The sequence below is a fragment of the Eretmochelys imbricata genome, chromosome 22 (genome assembly GCF_965152235.1).
Source record: "Eretmochelys imbricata isolate rEreImb1 chromosome 22, rEreImb1.hap1, whole genome shotgun sequence".
NCBI classification, from domain to species: Eukaryota; Metazoa; Chordata; order Testudines; family Cheloniidae; genus Eretmochelys; species Eretmochelys imbricata.
In genome coordinates, this window is record NC_135593.1 from 20,931,817 (window position 1) to 20,958,852 (window position 27,036).

Here is a 27,036-nt window from a genome sequence, read left to right on the forward strand (position 1 = left end):
CAAGAACACACACAACCCGTCACACTTACACACACAACACGACACACATGTCACCCGACATGTCACCCACACACAAACACATGCAACACGACACACAACACGTCACACAACCCGCCTCAGACACACACACAACATACGTGACACAACACACGTCACACACACAACATGACACAACACACGACACAGTCAGACTACGCCCCTTTCCCCCCGCCACCGTAGGGGAATTTCGGGCCAAGTCAGGACAGAGCGAGGGCGCAGTGGCTTCAGCAGCTACTACTGAGCATGCGCCATCTGTGTTCAATGCGCATGCTCACTCCCAGCTAAGCTAGCGCGCGCGGGGGCCCATCGCCGCCGAACCCGCCTCTCGGGTCTGACCCGCTGTCACCGCGTTTGACAGGCCAGGCGGGGCGGTCTGTATGAACGGGAGGATCTGTACGGGCTGGGCCAGAGAATTCGGCAGCGCCCCAGGGCAGGCTGGGAGATGTAGTTCTTGGCTCACCTCAGGCCGGAAATAACGTTGCCCCAATGACGGGCGGAGGTGGTTAACGGTTTGCGTGAGGGCGACCCGCTCGCTGATTGACGGAGAGACCCCCGGGGGCAGCCGCGCGGACAGAGACTCCCGGAGCCAGGGGTTGGAGAGGGGATGGGAAACTGTTGCTGTGATTCTCTCTCAGCACATGGGGAGCGAGGGGGGCGGGAGCAGGTTCGACCCCCCCGCTGCAATGATCCGTTTAAAAGGAGTCTGGCCTCCTCCTGCCTGAGCTACGTTTGTGGTCTCCCTGAGACGCGTGTTAATCCGGAGTCACTGCAAGACAGAACAGCGAGTGACTCCAAATTAACATGGGGGGCAGATAAGATCAGGGTGTGTCCCTGTGGGGAGGGGGTTTCAGTTGTTGCTAAAGGGAGGAAAGTTACTTTCTCTGCCTCAGGATATTGGGGTTGAGCTTCCTGGTTCAGACACTGCTGCCTCGATTGTGATCTGGGAGCCCAGGCTGAGCAGCTGCTGCTCCCCCAGCGGGATCGGGGCTGAGGAGTGACTGTGAGTAAAGCTTCCTCTGTGCCCAGCCAAGGTGAGGATTTTCTCCAGCTGTAATTAGTCCCATAGGGCAACCCAGGGCTCTGCCCACACCAACATCTGAGCCAGAGACTCCAGGTGATTGATAGAGACCTCAGGGAACGTGCAGGGAATGGGCATGAAAGTGACTCTGCACAAAGAGCCTCTCCTCCACTCAGCAATTGCAGGAGCCGATCCAGCCATAGGAGAGGGAACTCCCAGGATTGGCTGCCAGCAAGAGACAGGGGAAGGGAGACACAAGGAGGGAGAGAGAGAGAGAGAGACTGAAAAGGGCAGTGGGAGAAATAATTGCGGGGAGAGATTCCCAGATTTCTGACCGGCCCACGCACGGTTATTGCCGCATCCCTGGGCGGATTCACTTTGCTACGAACAAGGTGAGGTGCAGGGGAAGGAAAAGCCAGCTCCTGACTCTCCCTGTACCCCCTGCTGTAGGAGTTTGCTGCCTTTGGGACAATGTCAGGGGGAATCCCCCAATATCACTCCTTTTGTTCTGCTCTTCTCTCCCATTCAGTTCCCAGACTTTGTTACTGGGAGGGTTTCAAAATGTCTCGCTGGTTTAGTGCTAGTGGGAGGGACCAGTCAGTGCTGTAATCTAGTGACCAAACATTTCCCCAGCATAGAATCGTAGAATGGTAGGGCTGGAATGAACCATGAGAGGGCATCTAGTCCAGCCCCCAGCACTGAGGTGTTTGTCCAACCTGACCTTGAAAACCTCTAATGATGGGGATTCCACCACCTCTCTTGCTAATCTATTCCAGTGCTTAATTACTTTTTTTTCACAATTGAGTCATGTGGTTGACTCAGATTCAATTTGTGATCCACTATAACTCCCGATCGTTTTCAGTAGTACTACCTCGTAACCAGCTATTTCCCACTTGGTCGTTGTGCATTTGGTTTTCCTTCCCTAAGTCTAGTACTTTGCACTCATCTTTATTGAATTTCATCTCATTCATTCAGCTCACTTCTCCAATTTGTAAATGTTACCTTGAATTCTATGCCCAAATAAATCTGTTAGTCTTTAAGGTGCCACCGGACTTCTTGTTGTTTTTGGGGATACAGACTAAGACGGCTACCCCCTGATAGGTGACGCTTTGTTATTTTTATGTCTGATTGTATAAGCAAGTAGTTTTTAAATGGGGCGTAACTCAGAGGTACGCAAGACAAATCAGACTCCTGAAAGGGGCACAGTAGTGTGGAAAGCCACCGGTCTACACAGCTATTTTTAATGGCTAGCACCAACAGTGGAGCACCCATAGGGAGACACATCTCAAAGAACTGTTAGGGGGCTTATTCCTTCACCCACTTACTTCCCTGGTCCTTCTCACATGAACAGAGAGCAACAATATCCGAAGTCCAAAGGTGCTTTTGATGTTTATTGGGGTGAACTTCCAGCAAGCATGATTCCAGTTTCCTTCCTTAGTGTCCCCCTTCCCAGCTCTGACACCACAGAGCCTTACACCCGTGTCCTTGTTCCCATTCCTGCCCTTAGCCAAACATGATTCCAATTTCCCCAGCCTCATTCCCTGTTCCCATTTCCCCCTTTAGCAAAACATGATTCCAATTTCCCGAGCCCCATTCCCTGTTCCCATTTCCCCTCCCCACACCCACCCACTCACTTCCTGATTGACTGCAGACTATATAGTAAAACTTGAGTTCTGCTTAGCTATACCTTAACCAATCATTTTCCTGAAATTTAACTAACCAATCCTAACATATTGTAACATGATTATGTAACCAATTATATCCCACCACCTTAATTAGTTTACACCCAGCAAAATTAATTATACAGCAGACAGAAACAATCACAGAACCATACAGAGATTATACAGACAAACAATAGCGAAGTGGGAACTATAATGACAAAACAATACAGAAGTCAGGATTTCACATCCCAGCTATTGATAAGTGAGTTCTTGCCAGACAGGATGCTATCAAACTAAGTTTCCTTTTACATCTTCTAGGCACTTCCCTTTCTCTGGAGATGATAGGCACTATCAGGACAGGAGTGTATTTCTAACAGCCCAATAGCACCTTATTTCAATGTGACTAGTTTGGAATGTGAGGATGTGACCGGTCGCTTCCCAGCTTATGGCTGCCTCTGTTGCTTCGTCAAAGGCCTTAGCCTAAGAACAGGGACTCAGACTGTCACAGTAGGAGAAGGACCTTACACTGGCAGACAGTGATTTTAATTCTTTCTTTTATACCTCTAACTAGCTAAGTGATAAGAATACACCTAAATTCTTAAAGTACAGGCCTTTGCAGACAGGCCTGAATATCTATATCCTAACAAGAACCATCGTTAATACACAAGTTGTGTAATTTCTTCTTTTCTTGTTACCTGATCTCACTGGTCTTCTTTCCCCTAAGCAGGGTTTCCAGTTTCCAAACCCGATTTCATCTCCCAGCTGGAACGAGGGGAAGAGCCGTGGGCCCCAGATCTCCAGGGCTCAGAGGAAAGAGAGATCCTGAGAGGCAGCTGCATGGGTGAGGGATCATTTAAGGAGACAGCTGGGATTCCCAGCAAAGACCTTGTGAGGTCTCTGGGTTCAGGATGGTCCCCAGCAGGTGTCATATCCTCTGGGCAAATACTGTTTATGGCTTCCTACCCATCCTGAAAAAAGAAAACGAGTACATGTGGCACCTTAGAGACTAACACGGCTGCTACTCTGGTACCCATCTTGACTAACTCCTGGCAGTAGTTCCCTCCCCAAACTGCCATCTCCCTGAGTGTTTGGATGGGAGCTGGATGCAGAATTGATTCCCTCCTCTCGCCCCTTTGGGGAAGAGTTGGGGGAAATTCAGTCTCTGATTTTTTTCCATCTTCAGCTATTCTCTTGGTTTCTTCTCCCCTTTTCCCTCTGGTTTCTAAGGTTTTTCTTTCTCTGACCCAGGAAGTGATGGGATGGTGAGAGAGACCGTGGAACAGAATCCTCAGCAGGAAGATGAGCAAGTGGAACCACATGGGGCGTTGTTGCAAGGATGCAAAAAGAGTGTGTCCAGGAGTTGTGAGCAGGGGCAGCACAGGCCAGAGGAGCGGCAGGGAAACCAGCCAGCGCAGAAAGTTGGAATATCTGTTAATTATCGGGGAACTCACAAAGGCCTCAAGGAAATCACAGCCCAGCAGAGAATCCTGACGGGAGAGAGAAATAACATGGGCTTTGAGTGTGGGAAAAAGTTGAGGAGGCGCTCACACCTCATTACCCACCAGAGAATCCACACCAGAGTGAGACCCTATGGATGCTGTGAGTGCGGGAAAACCTTCACTCAGCATTTGCTATCAGAGGATCCACACAGGGAAGAAACCCCATGAATGCTGTGAGTGTGGGAAAACCTTTTGGCACTCAGCCCTTATAAAACATCAGAGGATCCACACAAGGGCAAAAGCCTATGAATGCTGTGAGTGTGGGAAAATGTTCACTGAGTGCTCACACCTTATTCGCACTCAGAGGATCCACACGGGAGAAACCCTATGGATGCTGTGAGTGCGGGAAAACCTTCACTTGGAGCTCACACCTTATTCACCATCAGAGAATCCACACAGGGGAGAAACCCTATGGATGCCGAGTAACAGCCGTGTTAGTCTGTATTCGCAAAAAGAAAAGGAGTACTTGTGGCACCTTAGAGACTAACCAATTTATTTGAGCATGAGCTTTCGTGAGCTACAGCTCACTTCATCGGAACTGTAGCTCACGAAAGCTCATGCTCAAATAAATTGGTTAGTCTCTAAGGTGCCACAAGTACTCCTTTTCTTCCTATGGATGCTGTGAGTGCAGGAAAACCTTCGCTGAGCGCTCGCACCTTATTTGCCATCAGAGAATCCACAAAGGCCAGCGCCCCTATGAGTGCGGGAAAACCTTCACTCAGCACTCACATCTTATTGCACATCGGAGGAGTCACACAGGGGAGAAACCCTATAAATGCTTTGAGTGTGAGAAAACCTTCTCTTGGCATTTAGCCCTTATAAAACATCGGAGGATCCACACAGGAGAGAAACCCTATAAATGCTGTGAGTGTGGGAAAACTTTCACTGAGTGCTCAACCCTTATTCATCATCAGAGAATCCACAGAGGGGAGAAACCCTATGAATGCTATGAGTGTGGGAAAACCTTCACTCAGAGCTCAAACCTTATTACGCATCAGAGGAGCCACACAGGAGAGAAACCCTATGAATGCTATGAGTGCGGGAAAACTTTCGCTCGGAGCTCAGGCCTTATTACACATCAGAGGAGCTGCACAGGAGAGAAACCCCATGAATGCTGTGAATGTGGAAAATTCTTCCATCACAACTCTTCTCTTATTTATCACCAGAGAAGCTGCAAGGGAGATAAACACCATGAAAATCTTTTCTCGGGTTCAGAAAAGATTTTTTTTTCCTAATTCCCAAGTAGTGCACTTTAAGGCAGCATTTGTGGCATCTCAGCTCCTTTAGGTGAGTTGTCAGCTTTTCCCTTTTGCAGCTCACCCTTCCTTGGAGTGAAGCCCACAGTGTTTTTCATCAACTCCTTCGTCCTCTGTCATGGAAATGTGCGTCCCTCCAACAGGAATGCCCATCAGTCCCAGGTGGGGGAACCAGGAGTGATCTCTACTAGGTACATGGAGGTTAAATCTACCTGGGCCTTGACACCACTAGGGTTTTCCATGGAGTTCGCGATCCTGATATAAAAACACAACTATTTTTTCAAGAAAGAAAATAGCCCATATAGCGTCCAGGGTAACGTAGCAAATTTCCTTACCACTGGACACAAGCTCCGTCACTTTTTCTAGTCTAACCAAATTTGGAGCATCATGTTTATAATTTTTTCTCCCACTGCAAAGTGATTGTTAGTCACCAGGTTCCCCCACTAGGGACAGATTGCCTCATTCCCAGTTGTTGCCACGTTGCACTGGATTCTGCTGAATAGCAGTTGGGCTTTTTACCATTTTTTCCATGTAAATATAACAGAGAAGGAGCAGGGATAGAGGGTGTGACAAAGTGGGGATTTTTCCTTGTTATGTTTTAAGTGAGTCTTACTGTTTTTCATGAGTACGGCGTGTGCCTCAGTTTCCCTGAGTGCTGCACCAATACCTCGGTGGTGGGAATAGGGGTGTGTGACTTTGGCTGAGACCTCTGGGGCTGGTGAGGCTGCCTGCATGACCGGTGTGTGACGTTGCACTCCATATGCTTTATGGAAATATGCTTATGACATAACTGGAATATGCTTCACGCTAAATACCCCTTGTATCGTGTCATTAGAAAGCTTGTAATCTACTAAGTGTGTTCATCCTATTTGTATGTATGTATTATTTCTATATCTGGAGTTAGGAGAATTAGCTATAAAATTGTTTCACTGATGTAAACATATGAAGTAGAGGCCATTAAGGGTGCTCCAGAAACAATCAGTTGTAAATGGCCTTAGTTTCTTGAAGGCCTTCTTGTGTATATGTGGGCCAGCCCATGGGGAATGGAGACTAGAGGTCTTACCGTGACATGTGACCATGTCACCTGATAATGAAATCCATCTTAAATCTGGTACTTTTCCATTTAGAAGGAAGGGTGGGGACCCAGAGAGACAAAAGATTCCTGCCTTGTGCCAAAGCTATAGAAGGGGGTGGAGCAGGACAAAGGGGGCCAGTCATGAGAAATCCCCTGCTTACCACCTGAGATGTCTGCTGGAACTAACACTACCTGGGGAAAGGATCGGGCCCAGACTAGGAAGGAGTCTAATCTGTGAAAGAAGCTTATTGGAACATCCCTGAGGGTGAGATATTACCTGTAATCCTTTTTTTAATGTATTAGGTTTAGACTTGCGTGTTTTTGCTTTATTTTGCTGGGTGACTTACTTTGTTCTGTGTGTTATTACTTGAAACCACTTAAATCCTACTTTTTATACTTAATAAAATCACTTTTCTTTATTAATAAATCTAGAGTAAGTGATTAATACCAAAGGGAGCAAACAGCGGTGCATATCTCTTTATCAGTGTTACAGAGGGTGGACAATTTATGAATTTACTCTATATAAGCTTTATACAGAGTAAAACAGATTTATTTGGGTTTTGGATCCTATTGGGAATTTGGTATCTGGGTGCTGGAGACAAGTAAGCTGCTGAGCTGTTTTCACTTAAAGTCTGCAGCTTTGGGGGCGTGGTTCAGACCCTGAGTCTGTGTTGCAGCAGGTTAGTGTGTCTGGCTCAACAAGACAGGGTTCTGGAAGTCACAAGCTGGCAGGTAAAACAGGTTCAGAGGTATTTTCAGCACATCGGGTGACAGTCCCATGGGGGTCTCTGTGACTGAACCCGTCACACGGTGCCTTTCGTAACCGGAGACCCAGGAATGTGTTAAGGAAAAGTTAGCATATGTGTATATGTGACTCCATTTTGGTTTGGGGCCCACCATTGTCTAAAAGTAAACACATCATGCACCAGGAGGAGTGTTCCTTAGATACTGCATTCCTTTGAAACCCGCCCCCTTGTTTCCAGCCTGTCTCGAATCCCGGTTTCTGTTCTTTGTCTGTTCCTAACTCCCTGCCTCCTGGCCTTGATGCGAGCCTCCCGTCCCGATAAGAAAGGCTACTGGTGCATTGCTTTAGGACCATGTTGTGTAGTTGAAGTAATGGTCTAGCACGGGGAATGTACCTAGCAGGGATGGGTGGTAGATAAGGGAAGGGTTTGTCTATTGGCTAAGGATTCCGATGCACTAGGGCAACGTGCTTTGCTAAAAGGTATATAATCTCTGTATAACCTGCATTCGGGGTCCCCTCCTGACTAGCAGGGGGGCACCACGCTCGAGCATAATAAACTTAGTATCTTTGGGAACTCTGCAGTTGTGACAGGTTTCAGAGTAACAGCCGTGTTAGTCTGTATTCGCAAAAAGAAAAGGAGTACTTGTGGCACTTAGAGACTAACCAATTTATTTGAGCATGAGCTTTCGTGAGCTACAGCTCACTTCATCGGATGCATACTGTGGAAACTGCAGAAGACATTATATACACAGAGACCATGAAACAATACCTCCTCCCACCCCACTCTCCTGCTGGTAATAGCTTATCTAAAGTGATCATCAAGTTGGGCCATTTCCAGCACAAATCCAGGTTTTCTCACCCTCCGCCCCCCCTCCTCCCCCAAACTCACTCTCCTGCTGGTAATAGCAGGAGGGTGAGAAAACCTGGATTTGTGCTGGAAATGGTCCAACTTGATGATCACTTCAGATAAGCTATTACCAGCAGGAGTGTGGGGTGGGAGGAGGTATTGTTTCATGGTCTCTGTGTATATAATGTCTTCTGCAGTTTCCACAGTATGCATCCGATGAAGTGAGCTGTAATTCACGAAAGCTCATGCTCAAATAAATTGGTTAGTCTCTAAGGTGCCACAGGTACTCCTTTTCTTTCTGCAGTTGTGGACTTTGTTCGTGTGCCTCAGCCTAGACTCGGAGTGTGCGTGACCAATCGGGTGTAATTTGTAACAAATGGGATGCAACCAGGTGACTCTTTGCCCAGGAAACGAGACAAAGACAAGGAGGAGGAGCAATGGGGGTGTCTGACTTTGGGTTGCTGGAAGCTGGCAGTCTGCTTGGGGGGACCCGAAGAGGGGGAGTTCAGGGCATCTGGCCCATGACTCCCTAAGGTGGACTTGGCCGAAAGTCACTGATTTCTGTGCTAATGAGTTCTGTTCTACACCGTGTTCCTGTCGAATAATAAACCTTTTGTTTTACTGGTTGGCTGAGAGTCACGCTGGCTGGGGGGCAGGGCCCTCTGGCTTCCCCAGAAGCCCCGTCCAGGCAGACTTGCTGCGGGAAGCCCACGGTGTGGAAGGGGATGCTGAATGCTTCGAAGTCAGACCCAAGAAGGTCAAAGTTGTGTGAGCTTCTTGCCCTGGTGGCAGTGTGTCATGGAGTGTGGCGGAGTCAGGGCCCTGCATCCCCACTTCCTGCGATTCACCGTGACTCTCAGCCAGCCAGTAAAACAGAAAGTTTATTGGACGACTGGAACACAGTCCCAAGCAGAGATGGGAGAGGGAGGCAGGGATGAGGGCAAGATTAAACACACCGAGAGAGCTCTGTGTAGTGATGGTTCTTGCTTGGCTTTATTAGTTTGCAGAGGAATCGTTGAGAAGCCCTAGCCGGAGGAGAAGCTGGCAGAAGTGGACCTGAGCATCCTTCTAAGGAGACATGAATAGTCCTCATGTTTCTGCCTTCTGCTTAACTGGCTGTGAGTAAGAAGTCAGTGCTTTGAATTCATCATCTGTACTCACTGTAGTTTTCCTCACAGGCCGTGTGCTTCCTCGTTGGGTACGAGTCTCTGGGATTAAGGCTGGGGAAGGGACAAGAGTCTCCTGAGCAAAGTGACTATTTTGGGTGCCGTTACAATGGGTATCTTCCAGTTGCAGTTGTAAAGTAGTAATGGGAGATGAGTTAAGGGCGGAGCCCTGGGATACGGGAGATATGAAATGAAGAGACAACGCGACATTGCAGACGGAGATGCTAATTTTTTTTTTGTTCCCTCTTCTGCTGGGTTTAGTCCCAAGGGAAAAGAAGACAAGCGTCGGAGTCTACTGCCCTCATGCGACGGAAAGAGAGCGACAAGATCGTGAGCGTTGTTGATGCCACGGAAAAGTCGTCCAACTGGGAGCGGAAGAGCCGCCACCCTCGGTGAGGTAAGTGTTTATTTTGGTGATTGCTTTGCTCACGGTCCACCTTGCTCCTGGTAGGGACGCCCCTTTAGCTGAGGCTGGGTTTGTAAGAAGATGTTCTTGACTAGCTGTGGTTACGAGGGAGATAAGGTCCCCATTTTCAGGGGCTGGTCATTTCTCTGGCCAGTGTTACAAATTATACCTGACAGGTCATGCACACAAACTGCTGCAAATTATACCCGATAGGTCACGCACAGTTCAAGTATAGGCTGAGGCACACGAACAAAGTTCACAACTGCAGAATTCCCAAAAATACTAAGTTTATTATGCTCGAGCGTGGTGCCCCCCTGCTAATCAGCAGGGGACCCCGCATGCAGGTTATACAGAGATTATATACCTTTTAGCAAAGCACATTGCCCTAGTGCATCGGAAACCTTAGCCAATAGACAAACCCTTCCCTTATCTACCACCTATCCCTGCTAGGTACATTCCCCGTGCTAGACCATTACTTCAACTACACAACATGGTCCTAAAGCAATGCAGCAGTAACTTTTCTTATCAGAATGGGAGGCCCACATCAAGGCCAGGAGGCAGGAAGTTAGGAACAGACAAAGAACAGAAACCAGGAGTCGAGACAGGCTGGAGACAACGGGGGGAGGATTTTCACAGGAATGCAGTATCTAAGAAACACTCCTCCTGGTGCATGATGTGCTTGCTTTTAGACAATGGTGGGCCCCAAACCAAAATGGAGTCACATATGCTAACTTTTCCTTAACACCAGGAGCGGTGTGTCCTCTGCAGCAGAAGGTTCGATCCAGGAGGATGACTCCAGGTGGTGAGTCACTTGCCTTCCTTCCATGTTTTTTCTCTCTGTCTCTCTCTCTTCTCTAGTATGTTGGCCAACACACACACACACCCCACCTTTCTGTCCTTACCTTTCCTAGTGCCTTCTCCCTTCATAGGATACTGGGAGGCATGTTAGGTGTGCATCCCCACAGGCTGTGTCTCGGGAGCCATGAAGAAGTAGGAGTGGATGATGATCATGCAGGGCAGTGCGTGCGAGAGTGGAGCAGTGACTGTCGGTATTAACTTGGTCTCTGTTCATCAAGTGGGGCCAATGTAGATGGAATGGAAGAGGGAGGCAGAAATGAGGGGAAGATCTCAGGCACCAATAGAGCTTTGTGTAGCGATGGCTTCTGCTGCTGCTCTTGCAGAGGAATTGCTGAGGAGCCCTAGCCAGAGGAGAAAGTGGCAGAGATGGACCTGAGCAGCTTGGACATTGTTCTCAGCAGATGTGAACAGTCCTCCACTTTCTGCCTCCCGCTTAACTGGCTGTGAGTAAGCGGTCAGTGCTTTCAATTCCTCATCTGTACTCGCTGTAGTACTCTTCACAGGCCGTGTGCTTCCTTGTTGGGTATGGGGCTCTGTGGTATTAAGGCTGAGGAGGAGCCATGTCTGCTGTGCAGAGTGACCATGTGGGGTGCCATTGCAAGGGGTGCTTTTTGGTTGTAATGCTAAAGATGTAATGGGAAGAGGGTTGAGGGCAGAGCCCCGCCATGCAGGAGAAAGGAAAAGAAGGGCCAACGAGACGTTGCCGACTGAGATGGTAACTGATTTGTTTTTCTCCCTTGTGCTGGGTTTAGTACCAAGGGAAAAGAAGTCGCGTGCCAGAGTCTACTGCCCTCATGCGATGGAAAGCGAGCGACAGTGATAAGACCGTGAGTATTGTTGATGCCACGCAAAAGCTGTCCAACTGGGAGCAGAACTGCTGCCACTCTGAGATAAGTGACTGTTTTGGTGATTGCTCTGCTCGTGGCCCACCTGGCTCCAGGTATGGACGCTCCTTTAGCTAAGGCTGGGTTTGTAAGGAAAGGTTCCTGACTAGCTGTTGTTATGAGGGAGACAAGGTCCCCATTTTCAGGGGCTGCTCATTTCTCTGGCCAGGAGCAGTGTGTCCTCCGCAGCAGAAGGTTGCATCTAGGAGGGTGACTTCATGTGTTGAGTTGCTTGCCTTCCTCCAATGTTTTTCTCTTTCTTTCTCTCTACTCTAATGTGTTGGCCAGCTCTCTGTCTCCTCTCCTCTCCTTGTGCTGTCTCCCTTCTTAGGACGCAGGCAGGGGTACTAGGTTTGCATCCCGACAGGTGAGGTCTCGGGAGCCCTGGAGAAGTTGGAGCAGATGAAAATCATGCGTGGCAGTCGGTGTTGACTCGGTCATCGAGTGGGGCCAGTGTAGATGGGTTTGGAGAGGGAGGCAGGGATGAGGGCAAGATTTCAAGCACCGGTAGAGCTTTGTGTACTGATGGCTCATGCTTGGCTTTTGCAGCTGCTCTTGCAGAGGAATTGTCCAGGAGCCCAGCCAGAGGAGAAGGTGCAAAGGTGTAGCTGAGCAGCTTGGGCATCCTTCTAAGGAGACATGAACAGTCCTCCCCTTTCTGCCTCCCGCATAACTGGCTGTATGTAAGCAGTCAGTGATTGGAATTCCTCCTCTGTAGTTGTTTTTGTCACAGGCAGTGTGCTTGCTTATTGAATATGGGGCTCTTTGTTATTTAAGGCTGGGGAAGGTATCACACTTACAGTTGCCATCTTTCACGGGGTAATAAGCACCCCGACTTTCACAATAAACCAAAAATCAAGCTAATCCCATTTCCAAACAAGGAATCTGTAAGAACCCGAACACTCTGTGACTAGATCCCCCCGGTGTGCAGTCTGGGAGTGTGGTGGGCCCACTGTGGACCCCTGATTCTCTCCCCCACTTTGCCTCTCCTTGTCCTGTGCCCTTGCTTGCCAGGAGCCAATTTAAAAAAAAGAAGTAACAAACTGCAAGGTAAACAAGCAACAAGCCAGCATCCAAAAACTCGCCAAGAAGCAACTCTCAAGCCAATTAAGTGAAAAACAAGCCCAATTTCTGCATTTTCCCCACAGGTTTGGTATTTTTTACCAGAGTCTGCTGTGCAGAGTGACTATTTCAGGTGTCATTGCTGGGGTGCTTCTACTTGTAGTCCTGAAGGTGTAATGGGAGGGGGGTTGAGGGCAGAGCCCTGGGGTGTGTTAGATGCAAGAAGAAGAGCTTACGCCACATTGCCATCTGAGATGCTAACTTCTTTGTTTTTCTCCCTTGTGCTGGGTTTGGTACCAAGGGGAAAGAAGTCAAATGACAGAGTTTACTCCACTCGTATGATGGAAAGCAAGTGAGAGCAGGGAGACTGTGAGCCTTGTTGAAATGAGACAGGAGCCATACATTTGGGAGTGGAGCAGCCGCCAGTGTCAGTGAGATAAGTGATATATTTTATGCGAGATAGTCTTTTAAGGTATCATTGGAAAGGTTATAATTTACTGCATGTGATTATCCAATTTGGATGCATGTATCATTTCTGTATCTAAAGTTGGAAATATTGACTATGTAACAATTACAACCGGGTGTATACTTGGGAAACACCCACCAGACAACACGCCATCAGCCTTGATGGGCCATTAGGAAGAAACAATAAGACTGTGAAGACACTAATCTCTCTCCTTCCTGAGACGCATCCTGGGATGTAGCTGTGACGCTACTAGGTCAGGTGGTCCTGTCACCTGGTACTAAATGCTATGTTGGACTTCTAGTAATTTTCCACTAAAAGGAGGGGGAGGTCAAGACTGGGAAACAAAAGATTCCCGCCTTATGTAAATCTTACTTAAGGCTGGGGAGTAATGCAAACAGGTCTCTTCTCCGTTGCCTTCCTGTCGAAGCAGAAAGACTGCTAAAAGTACCTGAAGGGACAAAGGAACCGAGCAGGGGGAAAGTCCAGGGCTGAGTCCGGACTAAGACAGCAGTCTGCTCTGTAAAGAGAAATAACTGGAAATCTCAGCTACAGAAACCCTGCAACTTGCCTAAAAACAACGTTTAGGGTGAGAAATCACTTCCTGAGTCCAGTCTCTTTAAGATCTTAGGCTTAGTATTGCATGTTTGTTTTATTTGCTTAGTAATCTGCCTTCTGTTTGCTATCCCTTACAATCACTTAAAATCTTCTTCCCTTATAGTTAATAATAAACAAAAACAAGTTCATTAAATCCAGTTTGTGCAACTTCTAACGGGGGTGGGGCAAAAGTTGTGCATATCTTCCTCCACATTGAGGGAGGGGGTGAATTTATGAGCTTATGTTGTATAGATTTCTCTACGGCCCAAGACAATATTATTTTGGGTGTACTTTCCAGAGGGGAACTGCACTTGAGTGCTGGGAGATATCATAGCTGAGTCTTCTCGTAGAGAGCTGTTGACAGACTCTGTGCAATTCTACAGCTGGTGCGTCCCTACGTGTGTGTGTGTGTGTTGCCAGAGGCTAGAGAGCCTAAGTCAGCAAAACAAGGAGAGGGAGGCCAGGCTAGTGCAGCAGCAGGCTCAGAGAAATCCCAGTACATCAGGTGGCATCCCAGAATGGGGGTCAAACCTGTCCCAGGGTGGGCCCCTGAGAAAAGACCTCTGCTTCTAACTGGGGCACGATAAGTGCGGGGGGAATCCTTTGTGCCCTCCAAGGAGTTGTCAAGTGCTACGGAATCTTCCTGAAGTCTGGTAACTTCGTGGAGAACAACTTGACTGTAACAAGAGATGCTTAGTCCTCAGGTGTCTTCCTTCTGTACACTGGGTGAGCTTCCCTGGTCATGCCAGTCTAGTCCTCCTCTCTGAAGCAGGCCACATTCAGTCGAGGATGTGAGCAGGGGTCTGAGAGTAGCCCTCGGCCTGTGTCTCCACTCACCAGGTTGCACCACCCAGGGCATGTGGAGGGTCCAGGGCTATGCACAGCACTCTGGACTGACTTGCTCCAGCTCAGGCTCCTGGGTTCTAACCCCTGCGCTTGCTGCTACTCAAGGGTTCTCCCTGTAAGTTACCCCAACTGGCCAGTGGATGTCATTGTAACGCAGTGGGAAAAAGGCTTTGTGAATTACTCTGACAGGTCACCGTTGCTCTGAGGGAAATGCTTTGTGCGTGACTCAGAGTGGCCACCCATTATCACTGTCCCTTCATAAGGAAAATGGTTTGTGCATTACCCCAACTGGCCACCTGGTGTCACTGTTCCTCCATGAGGGAAATACTTTGTGTTACCAAATGGCCACTCGGGGTAATGCACACAGCATTTCCCTCGTGGAGGAACAGTGACACCGGGTGTCCAGTATCAGGGGGTAGCCGTGTTAGTCTGTATCCACAAAAACAATAAGGAGTCCAGTGGTACCTTAAAGACGAACAGATTTATCTGGGCATAAGCTTCTGTGGGTAAAAAACGACTTCTTCAGAAGCATGGAGTGAAAATTACAGATGCAGGCAATATATTGTGACACATGAAGAGAAGGGAGTTACCTCACAAGTGGAGAACCAGTGTTGACAGGGCCAATTCGATCAGGGTGGATATAGTCCACTCCCAATAATTGATTAGGAGGTGTCAATTCCAGGAGAGGCAAAGCTGCTTTTGTAGTGAGCCAGCCAGTCCCTACTCAAGCCCAAATTAATGGTGTTAAATTTGCAAATGAATTTTAGTTCTGCTGTTTCTCTTTGAAGTCTGTTTCTGAATTTTTTTTGTTCGAGTAATGTACAGTTGCTCCATGAAGGAAATGCTCTGTGCGTTACCCCGAGTGTCCACCCGGTGTCAGTCTTCTCAATGTGGGGAATGCTTTGAGCATCCCCCCAAGTGGCCACCCAGTGTCACTCTTGCTCCATTAGGGAAATGCTGTGTGCATTCTCCCAAGAGGCCGCCCATTGGTGGGATAACTCACGTGACTGGAGTACTGTCATGGATGGATATAAAGTGTTCAGGAAGGACAGTCAGGGCAGAAAAGGTCGGGGAGTTGCATTGTATGTAAGAGAGCAGTATGACTGCTCAGAGCTCCAGTATGAAACTGTAGAAAAACGTGAGAGTCTCTGGATTAAGTTTAGAAGCGTGAGCAACGAGGGTGGTGTCGTGGTGGGGGTCTGCTATAGACCACTGGACCAGGGGGATGAGGTGGATGAGGCTTTCTTCCAGCCACAAATGGAAGTTACTAGATCGGAGGCCCTGGTTCTCATGGGAGACTTCAATCACCCTGATGTCTGCTGGGAGAGCAATACAGCGGTGCACAGACAATCCAGGAAGCGTAGGGGACAATTTCCTGATGCAAGTGCTGGAAGAACCAACTAGGGGAAGAGCTCTTCTTGACCTGCTGCTCACAAACCGGGAAGAATTAGTAGGGGAAGCAAAAGTGGATGGGAACCTGGGAGGCAGTGACCATGAGATGATCGAGTTCAGGATCCTGACACAAGGAAGAAAGGAGAGCGGCAGAATGTGGACCCTAGACTTCAGAAAAGCAGACTTTGACAACCTCAGGGAACTCATGGGCAGGATCCCCTGGGAGAATAACATGGGGGGGAAAGGAGTCCAGGAGAGCTGGCTGTATTTTAAAGAATCCTTATTGAGGTTACAGGAACAAACCATCCCGATGTGTAGAAAGAATAGTCAATATGGCAGGCGACCAGCTTGGCTTGACAGTGAAATCCTTGCTGATCTTAAACACAAAAAAGAAGCTTACAAGAAGTGGAAGATTGGACAAATGACGAGGGAAGAGTATAAAAATATTGCTCGGGCATGCAGGAGTGAAATCAGGAAGGCCAAATCACACCTGGAGTTGCAGCTAGCAGGAGATATTAAGAGTAACAAGAAGGGTTTCTCCAGGTATGTTAGCAACAAGAAGAAAGTCAAGGAAAGTGTGGGCCCCTTACTGAATGAGGGAGGCAACCTGTGACAAAGGATGTGGAAAAAGCTAATGTACTCAATGCTTTTTTTGCCTCTGTCTTCATGAACAAGGTCAGCTCCCAGACTGCTGCACTGGGCAGCAGTCTGGGGAGGAGGTGACCAGCCCTCTGTAGAGAAAGAACCGGTTCGGGACATTTAGAAAAGCTGGACGAGCACAAGTCCGTGGGGACGGATGCGCTGCATCCGAGAGCACCAAAGGAGATGGCGGATGTGATTGCAGAGCCATTGGCCATTATCTTTGAAAACTCACGGCGATCGGGGGAGGTCCTGTTACGGATTGTAACTAATAGGTCACGCACAGGAACTGCTGCGAATTATACCCGATAGGTCACGCACAGGTCGAGTCTAGGCTGAGGCACACGAACAAAGTCCACAACTGCAGAGATCCCAAAGATACTAAGTTTATTATGCTCGAGCGTGGTGCCCCCCTGCTAGTCAGGAGGGGACCCCGAATGCAGGTTATACAGAGATTATATACCTTTTAGCAAAGCACGTTGCCCTCGTGCATCAGAAACCTTAGCCAATAGACAAACCCTTCCCTTATCTACTACCTATCCCTGCTAGGTACATTGCCCATTGTAGACCATTAAATCATAGAATCATAGAATATCAGGGTTGGAAGGGACCCCTGAAGGTCATCTAGTCCAACCCCCTGCTCGAAGCAGGACCAATTCCCAGTTAAATCATCCCAGCCAGGGCTTTGTCAAGCCTGACCTTAAAAACTTCCAAGGAAGGAGATTCCACCACCTTCCTAGGCAACGCATTCCAGTGTTTCACCACCCTCTTAGTGAAAAAGTTTTTCCTAATATCCAATCTAAACCTCCCCCACTGCAACTTGAGACCATTACTCCTCGTTCTGTCATCTGCTACCATTGAGAACAGTCTAGAGCCATCCTCTTTGGAACCCCCTTTCAGGTAGTTGAAAGCAGCTATCAAATCCCGCCTCATTCTTCTCTTCTGCAGGCTAAACAATCCCAGCTCCCTCAGCCTCTCCTCATAAGTCATGTGTTCTAGACCCCTAATCGTTTTTGTTGCCCTTCGCTGGACTCTCTCCAATTTATCCACATCCTTCTTGTAGTGTGGGGCCCAAAACTGGACACAGTACTCCAGATGAGGCCTCACCAATGTCGAATAGAGGGGGACGATCACGTCCCTCGATCTGCTCGCTATGCCCCTACTTATACATCCCAAAATGCCATTGGCCTTCTTGGCAACAAGGGCACACTGCTGACTCATATCCAGCTTCTCGTCCACTGTCACCCTTAGATCCTTTTCCGCAGAACTGCTGCCTAGCCATTCGGTCCCTAGTCTGTAGCGGTGCATTGGATTCTTCCGTCCTAAGTGCAGGACCCTGCACTTATCCTTATTGAACCTCATCAGATTTCTTTTGGCCCAATCCTCCAATTTGTCTAGGTCCTTCTGTATCCTATCCCTCCCCTCCAGCGTATCTACCACTCCTCCCAGTTTAGTATCGTCCGCAAATTTGCTGAGAGTGCAATCCACACCATCCTCCAGATCATTTATGAAGATATTGAGCAAAACCGGCCCCAGGACCGACCCTTGGGGCACTCCACTTGATACCGGCTGCCAACTAGAGATGGAGCCATTGATCACTACCCGTTGAGCCCGACAATCTAGCCAGCTTTCTACCCACCTTATAGTGCATTCATCCAGCCCCATACTTCCTTAACTTGCTGACAAGAATACTGTGGGAGACCGTGTCAAAAGCTTTGCTAAAGTCAAGAAACAATACATCCACTGCTTTCCCTTCATCCACAGAACCAGTAATCTCATGATAAAAGGCCATTACTTCAACTACACAACATGGTCCTAAAGCAATGCACCAGTAGCTTTTCTTATCGGGATGGGAGGCTCACATCAAGGCCAGGAGGCAGGGAGTTAGGAACAGACAAAGAACAGAAACCAGGAATCGAGACAGGCTGGAAAAAAGAGGGAGGGTTTTCACAGGAATGCAGTATCTAAGGAGCACTCCTCCTAGTGCATGATGTGCTTGCTTTTAGACACTGATGGGCCCCAAACCAAAATGGAGTCACATATGCTAACTTTTCCTTAACAGGTCCCGGATGATTGGAAAAAGGTTAATGTAGCGCCCATCTTTAAAAAAGGGAAGAAGGAGCATCTGGGGAACTACAGGCCGGTCAGCCTCACCTCAGTCCCTGGAAAAATCATGGAGCAGGTCCTCAAGGAATCAATTCTGAAGCACTTAGAGGAGAGGAAAGCGATCTGGAACTGTCAGCATGGATTCACCAAGGGCAAGTCATGCCTGGCTAATCTAATTGCCTTCTATGACTAGATAACCGGCTCTGTGGATGAGGGGAAAGCGGCAGATATGTTGTTCCTTGACTTTAGCAAAGCTTTTGATACGGTCCCCCCCAGTATTCTTGCCAGCAAGTCAAAGACGTATGGGCTGGATGAATGGACTATAAGGTGGATAGAAAGCTGGCTAGATCGTCGGGCTCAAAGTCTCCATGTCTAGTTGGCAGCCGGTATCGAGTGGAGTGCCCCAAGGGTCGGTCCTGGGGCTGGTTTTGTTCAATATCTTTGTTAATGATCTGGAGGATGGCGTGGATTTCACCCTCAGCAAGTTTGCAGATGACACTAAACTGGGAGGAGAGGTAGATACGCTGGAGGGTAGGGATACAGAGGGCCCTAGACAAATTAGAGGATTGGGCCAAAAGAAATCTGATGAGGTTCAACAAGGACAAGTGCAGAGTTGTGCACTTAGGACGGAAGAATCCCACGCACCGCTACAGACTAGGGACTGAACGGCTAGGCAGCAGTTCTGCAGAAAAGGACCTAGGGGTTACAGTGGACGAAAAGCTGGATATGAGTCAACGGTGTGCCCTTGTTGCCAAGAAGACCAATGGCATTTTCGAATGTATAAGCAGGGACATTGCCAGCAGATCGACGGACGTGATCGTTCCTCTCTATTCGACATTGGTGAGGCCTCATCTGGAGTACCGAGTCCAGTTTTGGGCCCCACACTTCAAGAAGGATGTGGAAATATTGGAGAGAGTCCAGCGGAGGGCAACAAAAATTATTAGGGGACTGGAACACATGACTTCTGAGGAGAGGCTGAGGGAACTGGGATTGTTTAGTTTACGAAAGAGAAGAGTGAGGGGGGATTTGATAGCTGTTTTCAACTGCCTGAAAGGGGGTTCCAAAGAGCATGGATCTAGACTGTTCTCAGTGGTAGTAGATGACAGAACGAGGAGTAATGGTCTCAAGTTGCAGTGGGGGAGGTTTAGGTTGGATATTAGGAAAAACTTTTTCACTAGGAGGGTGGTGAAACACTGAAATGCGTTACCTAGGGAGGTGGTGGAATCTCCTTCCTTAGAAGTTTTTAAGGTCAGGCTTGACAAAGCCCTGGCTGGGATGATTCAGTTGGGGATCGGTCCTGCTTTGAGCAGGGGGTTGGACTAGATGACCTCCTGAGGTCTCTTCCAACCCTGATATTCTATGATTGTCACTGTTTGTTGCATAAGGGAAATGCTTTGTGCATTTGTGCAACTGGTCACCCGGTGTCACTGTTGCTTCATGAGGGAAATGGGTTGTGCATTAACCCAAGTGGCCCCTCGTTGCCTCTCTTCCTTGGTGAGGGAAATGGTTTGTGCATTACCTGGATTGGCCACCTGGTTTCACTCTTGCTCCATGTGGGAAATATTTTAGTGACGCCAGGTGGCCACTCTAGGTAATGCACACAGCATTTCCCTCATGGAGCAATAATGACAGTGGGTGGTCACTCAGGGTAATCCACAGTTGTTCCACGAAGGAAATGCTTTGTGCATTACCTGGATTAGCCACCCTGTGTCACTGTTGCTCCATGAGATAAATGCTGTGTGCATTAACCCGAATGGCCATCCGGTGTCACTGTTTCTCCTTGAGGGAAATGTTTTGTGGATTACTCCGTGGTCACCCAGCGTCACTGTTGCTCTATGGGGAAAATCCTCTGTGCATAACCCCGCCCTTCCACATAGTGTTACTCTTGTTCCAGGGCAGCTGCAGGCTGAGTTGCCTGTAAGGGTATGTCTATGCTGGCACTGAAGGACAAAACTTTTGTCTTTCAGAAGTGTTAACCCCCTCCCCCATCCCTCGACCCCGAAAGTAAAAGTTTTGCCACTACAAGTACCAGTGTGAACCACGCATTGTTGGCAGGAGCGCTGTCCTGCTCACAATACAAATGCCGATCGTTGGGAGTGGGAGTTTTTTGTTGGCAGGAGAGACGACAAACAGTGGCTACACTTCACGGCTTTTAGCAGCAGGGCTGAAGCCTAAGGGTATGTCTACACTACCCGCCGGATCAGCGGGTAGCGATTGATGTATCGGGGGTCAATTTTAGTCTAGACGTGATAAATCCATCGTGAGAGGCGCAAGCGGAGTCGACGGGGGACCGGTGGCAGTCGACCCAGTGCCGTGAAGACGCCGAGGTAAGTTGACCTAAGATACGTTGACTTCAGCTATTCTCGTAGCTGAAGTTGCATATCTTAGGTCGATTCCCCCCCCCCGCCCCGACCCAGTGTAGACCAGGGCTTAGATAAATGCATGGTAGAGCCTGAGTACAGGCGGCTGCTTCCCTTTAAGTGAGACTTGATTTCTCATAAAAGTTTTCTTCCTTGTTCTGGGTGTGTGAATTTCCCTATTTTGTGAGTAGGTGTGGGTTTACGACCAGGGGAAGAGACAACAGTCTTCTCTGCACAGTGACTCTCTTGAATACAGGAGCAAAGGGCTGCTTAACATATGAACGTAAGAATGGCAATTTGGGGTCAGACCAAAGGTCCATCTAGCCCACTATCCTGTCTTCTGACTGGCTAATGCCAGGTGCTTCAGAGGGAATGAATAGAACAGGTAATCGAGAAGTGATCCATCCTGTGTCGCCCATTCCCAGCTTCTGGCAAACAGAGGATAAGGACACCATCCCTGCCCATCCTGACTAATAGCCATTGATGGACCTATTCTCCATGAATTTACCTAGTTCTTTTTTGAACCCTATTATAGTCTTGGCTTTCACAGTATTCTCTGGCCAGCAATTCCACAGGTTGAGTGTGTGTTGTGTGCTTTTTAATTGTATCTATGAAGGTCTAATGGGAGAGGGAGAAGAACCACTGACACAACATTGCAGATTCTGACGATAACTTTTGTTTTTCCCTCTTGCGTTGTGCTTCGTGTCAAGGGTAAGAGCCCACCCCTGTTGTGAGATGGAAAGCGTACAAGAGCCATGAGACACTGAGCATTGTTGATGCCAGGCTACGGTGATGCCGTCTAGCTGGAAGCAGAGCAGCCATCGCTGTCAGTAAGATAAGTGTCTGGTTTGGTGAGGAGTCTGGTCACGGTGCACCTAGCTCCAGGCAGGGACGTGCCATTAGCTAGGACTGTGTTTGTAAGAAAAGGTTCCTGACTAGCTGTGGCTACGAGGGAGACAAGGCCCCCATTATCAGGGGCTGCTCATCTGTCTGGCCAGGAGAGGTGTGTCCACTGCAGCAAAAGGTTGGATCCAGGAGGATGACTGTAGCTGGTGAGTTTCTTGCCTTCCTCCCCTGTTTCTCTCTCTCTCTTCTCTACTCTAGTGTGTTGGCTGACACACTTTGTCTGTCTGTGCTTGTTTCTCTTTCTTTGGTCTCCCTTCATAGCACATGGGCAGGCATGCATCCCCATTGGCTAGGTCTCGGGAGCCTTGAAGAAGTAGGAGGGGACAAAAATCACGCGGGGGAGCGCGCACGAGAATGGAGCATCACTGTCAGTGTTGACTGAGTCTCTGTTCATCAAGTGGGGCCGATGTAGATGGGATGGGAGAGGGAGGCAGGGATGAGGGCAAGGTTTTGCGCACCAATTGAGTTTTGTGGAGTGATGGCTCGTGCTTGGCTTAATTGTGGTGCTTGCAGAGGAATCGTCGAGCAGCAGCTGCAGGAGAAGCTGGCAGAGGTTGACCTGACCAGCCTGGACATTCTTGTAAGCGAAGATTAACAGTCCTCCGCTTTCTGCCTTCCGCATAACTGACTGTGAGTAAGCGGTCAGTGCTTTGAATTCCTCATTCTGTACTCACTCTAGTTTTCTTCACAGGCTGTGAGCTTCCTCATTGGGCATGGGGCTCTATGGGATTAAGGCTGAGGAAGAAGCAAGTCTCCTCTGCAGAGTCACTATTTCAGGTGCTGTTGCTACAGGTGTTTTCTATTTGTAGTTATAAAGGCATAGTGCAACGGGGGTTGAGGGCAGAACCCTGATGTGTGGGAGATGCGAGAAGAGCAGTGTTGCTGACTGAGATGCTAATTTTACTGTCTCCCCCCCACCCTCCCTTGTGTTGGGTTTAGTACCAAGGGAAAAGTGGCGGGTCAGAGTCCACTCCCCTCATGTGAGGGAAAGCGAAGGCAAGCTGTGAGGGCTCTACTCACAGTCCACCTGGCTCCAAGCTGGGACTTTTTGTTAGCTGGCGCTTAGTGTGTAGGAAAAGGTTCGTGACAAGCTCTGGTTACGAGGGAGACAAGGCTCTTATTTTCAGGGGCTGCTTTTTTCTCTGACCAGGAGTGGAGTGTTCTCCCCAGCAGGAGGTCAGTCCAGCCACTGAGATGCTTTTCTTCCTTCCATGTTTCTCTCTCTCTCTCTCTCTGTCTTCTGTGGCCAACACAGACGTGCATGCTCCCTCTTCTTGCCTCTTCTGGTACTGTCTCCCTTCACAGAAATTGGGCATGGATGCTGTTTGTGTGTCCTCACAGTCTTGGATATAAGAGCCAGCAGGATGGGGGCAGGAAAGCCTGTTAGAGCTGGCAGAAGGGGGGCGTAAAAGGCCAATTGACCCATCAAGTGTTTAGTCCTTGTCTTTTACTGCAATGGAGGTGATGTAGTACAGATGGGAGAGGGAGGCAGGTACTGGAAGATCTCATGCACCTATAGCCTTTCTGGCAGTGATGGCTCTTCCATAGGTGGTTTGCTGTTCTTGCAGAGGCATGCTCCAGGCCAGTGCAGCAGCCCCAGACAGAGGAGGAGCATGTGGAGGAAGTGGACCTGCACAATCTAGACATTTCACTTGCCAACGGAGCTGAGGAGGTCTCTTGTGATGTTGGAGGAGCAGGTGTTTGTTTGTGAAATATCTCTCTCCAGTATCTGCATAGTGAGGTGCTTCCTTGAGAACAGAGAGATGCTTCTCATTTCCATGGGATGTGTCCTGGGGAAGGTACAGCTCTGCCCGTGGCTGGTAATTGTCTGGGATTGTCCCTTTCCTGGAGAGCTGTAGTTCCTTGGGAGTGATGAGCATTTTAGGCCCTGGGTGGGCTGGAGAGGAATAAAGAACGGGGCTCCAATGAGCAGAAGTTAGTTACACCTGTGTGTCTGTCTGTCTTCCATGCACCAGTGGTAGCCTAGCTTACAAGTGTTCTCTCTTTCTCTTTTCAGTTCCTCATGAGATTGGGTAGATGAGAGAATGGCCAACCTGTGGCAGAGACCTAAGAAGGAGCAGCCACCCTGAGCCCATCCCTAGGGATCGAAGCCAGACAGTGATCTGCAGAGTAAGAGCAAATAGAAATTTGCTTCAGTTAAGTATTGAGGGAGGGCTGCAAAGACTCTTGTTGGTGGAGAGAATTCGTTAGTATGGGGTTGGCCCCTGAGGAAAGGCCTCTGAATCTAGCTGGAGCGGGACCCGCACCCGAGCGGCTCTTAAGGTCTGTGAGTTGTCGAAGGGCAGCAGGGAACTGAGGAGCAGCCACAGCCCTGGAACCCCCAACCGGTACAAGGACAAGATGGGGGAACGTTTTGGCAGCCTGCATCATTGCACCCCTAGAGCGGCAGTTGCCACATCCTGCCTGGCTCTGACTTGAAGCTTCTGGCCTCTGACCTGGTGAATAATGTTCTCCGTAAAACATGAAACACTCTGCGTTCCATCACTGCCTTGGTTCCAGGGATGGGTAGCCATGGTAAATCCCTCATCTCATTATTAGTGTCGCTCTCACAAAATCAGCAACATCTGTTCAATAGCATCCCCTGCTTTCGAATCACGATGGCCACCATATTGTGTTACGACCATTTCTCCCAAACAAAGAAAGGTCCCCGTGCCTTGTCAATTCAGTTCACCTAAAATAGGCAGTGTCTCGTAGCCTCATTCCCATTTTTGAGAGACACACTGAGCCTGTGCTGCCACAGAATCAAGCCCCCGTCCTGTACTCAATATGAGTCACATCTTTGGATCTAGGACAGAGGTGGGCAAACTACGGCCCGTGGGACCATCCTCCCCAGCCCCTGAGCTCCTGGCCTGGGACGCTCGCCCCCGGCCCCTCTCTCGCAGCCTCGGCTCACTGCTCCACTGGCGCAACACTCTGGGCCAGGGGTCTGTGAGCTCCTGGGGCAGCGCAGCTGTAGAGCCCGGCCTGACCCGGTCTCTGTGCCGTGCAGCGCGGCTGCCTCTCCTGGTGCAGCCACACCGCCAGCCACCTGAGCTCCAGGCAGTATGGTCGGGAGGCACGGAGCCAGGGGATTGGATAGAGGGCAGGGGAGTTGAGGGTGGTGGTCAGGGGGCAGGGGTATAGATAGGGGTTGGAGAGATGGGGCAGTCAGGGGCAGGGGTTCTGGGGGCGGTCAAGGAGAAGGGGTGGTTGGATGGGGCAGGGGTCGGGGGGGAGTCAGGAAGGAGAGAGGGGAGTTGGATGGGGCGGCGGGAGGCAGTTAGGGGCAGGGAGTCCTGGGGTGGTCAGAGGACAGAGAGCGGGGGGCGAATGGGGCAGGGGTCCCCGGGGGGCCATCAGGGAACAGGGGGGTTGGATGGGGCAGGAGTCCCAGGGGGACTGTCATGGGGTGAGAAGCAAAGGCGGGTCAGGCCATACCTGGCTGTTTGGGGAGGCACAGACTCCCCTAACCGGCCCTCCAGACAATTTCAGAAACCCGATGCGGCCCTCGGGCCAAAAAGTTTGCCTGCCCCTGATCAAGGAGCTAGAACCGAGCCAGGGTAACTGAAACAAGATGAGTTATGTGAATTTTGATGATATAAACAAGCCCACACACTTGAAAACTCTATAATTCAATCCAAATTTCGTGAAATAATTACTTGAAAAATACAAAAGAAACAAAATGCATCCAAACCAAAAACCACAGAAATTGAAACAGATAGTTGTTAAGTTTGTGTTGTGTAGCCACTCAAAGTCCCCTTTTCAAAAAGACAACATCGATTGCAGTTTTTTATGCTCTCAACCGCTTTTTTCTTGGTGTGGAAAAAAATTAGTTCTTTCATTTACTTGTGAATTGTGGCATGCTAAGACTACAATTGGAAAGCCAATTGTGAGAGTGCTTTTGCTTAAAAAAATTGAAGGGTTAACCATTTATAATTATTTTTTCATATGTTAAACGCTTGCTTGTTTTTCTTTTGTTTATATTACAGTGTGTCATTTTTATAACTGATAAAACTTAGTAACCCTAAAGTGTTTTAAAATGTGATTAAGGTTTCTGCAAAAGCATTAAAAACCCAAACTTTACTTGCTTAACCACATGGCTTTCAACTTAGCTTAAATCAGAGCTGCTATCACACTACTGTTTTGTTAGCTACCTATAATTTGTCACATGACCTACAAGGATAGTTACAGAACCACACTTCTGTGTGTTGGTTTCATAATGATACTTTTCTTTCATGCACTGTTGTTTAAGCATTGGGCTGTTGTTATTATTTTTTCCACTTTTTTCCCTGTTAACTGCTTTTGGGTGTAGGAAATGGCTCGTAACTACAAAAAGTGGTCCCAAAAACATCAGCTGACTGCTGATGGTTAAAAAAAAACAAAACTCAAATTCCACAAGGATAAATTATGATGCCAAATAAGCAAGTTTAGCCATTGGTGCATAACATGTTAATAGTCTGTATGAATGTGCAGCTTTAAATATGCAAGCGGTGAAACAAATGATGATCTTTACCCATTTTCAGTTTACAGCCCAAAGTATCTAATAAAAGATGATGTGCTGCTAAACATCTTACAACTTAATATCAGTTTTTAGTTTCTTTTTAGCTACACATAAATTATGTCTTCACTTTGATGGCTTAATGACCTCAAATCCACAATGTTTCTCGGAATTTTCTACTATTTAGTCAAATCAAAATTGGAAAGTCAAAGCTTAAAGAAAGGCGCTTTGCATGCCTTAAATTATAATAAGCAAAGGAGTACTTATGGCACCTTAGAGACTAACCAATTTATTTGAGCATAAGCTTTCGTGAGCTACAGCTCACTTCATTGGATGCAAGCTGTAGCTCACGAAAGCTTGTGCTCAGATAAATTGGTTAGTCTCTAAGGTGCCACAACTAGTCCTTTTCTTTTTGTGAATACAGACTAACACGGCTGTTACTCTGAAACCTTAAATTATAATGAAGCCCACTGATTGGAGAACTGTATCACAAATTGTGACTCAAAGCCATAATGATTAGATTATGTTTTCTTTTCTACAAAAAGCAAAATTTGTGTAATACATTTTTATTACATATATTATGTTCTTGCTCATACGGCTCTCCAGATATGGTTGGCACAACTTTAAAGGTTGAATCTGATTTGTGTATCATCTTTGATATGTGTAGAGACCATGCATTTTACAAGGTGAAGGTGGGACAGATTTGTTAGTAA

At 48.3% G+C, this 27,036-nt stretch overlaps 1 pseudogene across 1 annotated transcript; it reads left to right on the forward strand.

The window, feature by feature from the left end:
- The first annotated feature begins 637 nt into the window (after window positions 1-637).
- Window positions 638-24,931, forward strand: LOC144278577 (uncharacterized; annotated as a pseudogene). The gene is made up of 11 exons (XR_013348607.1): window positions 638-3,559; window positions 3,967-4,514; window positions 5,041-6,813; window positions 9,141-9,258; window positions 9,568-9,703; window positions 10,461-10,514; window positions 10,894-11,013; window positions 11,323-11,397; window positions 21,630-22,602; window positions 23,394-23,522; window positions 23,843-24,931. The product of XR_013348607.1 is annotated as an uncharacterized LOC144278577 (transcript).
- The last annotated feature ends 2,105 nt before the right edge of the window (window positions 24,932-27,036 follow it).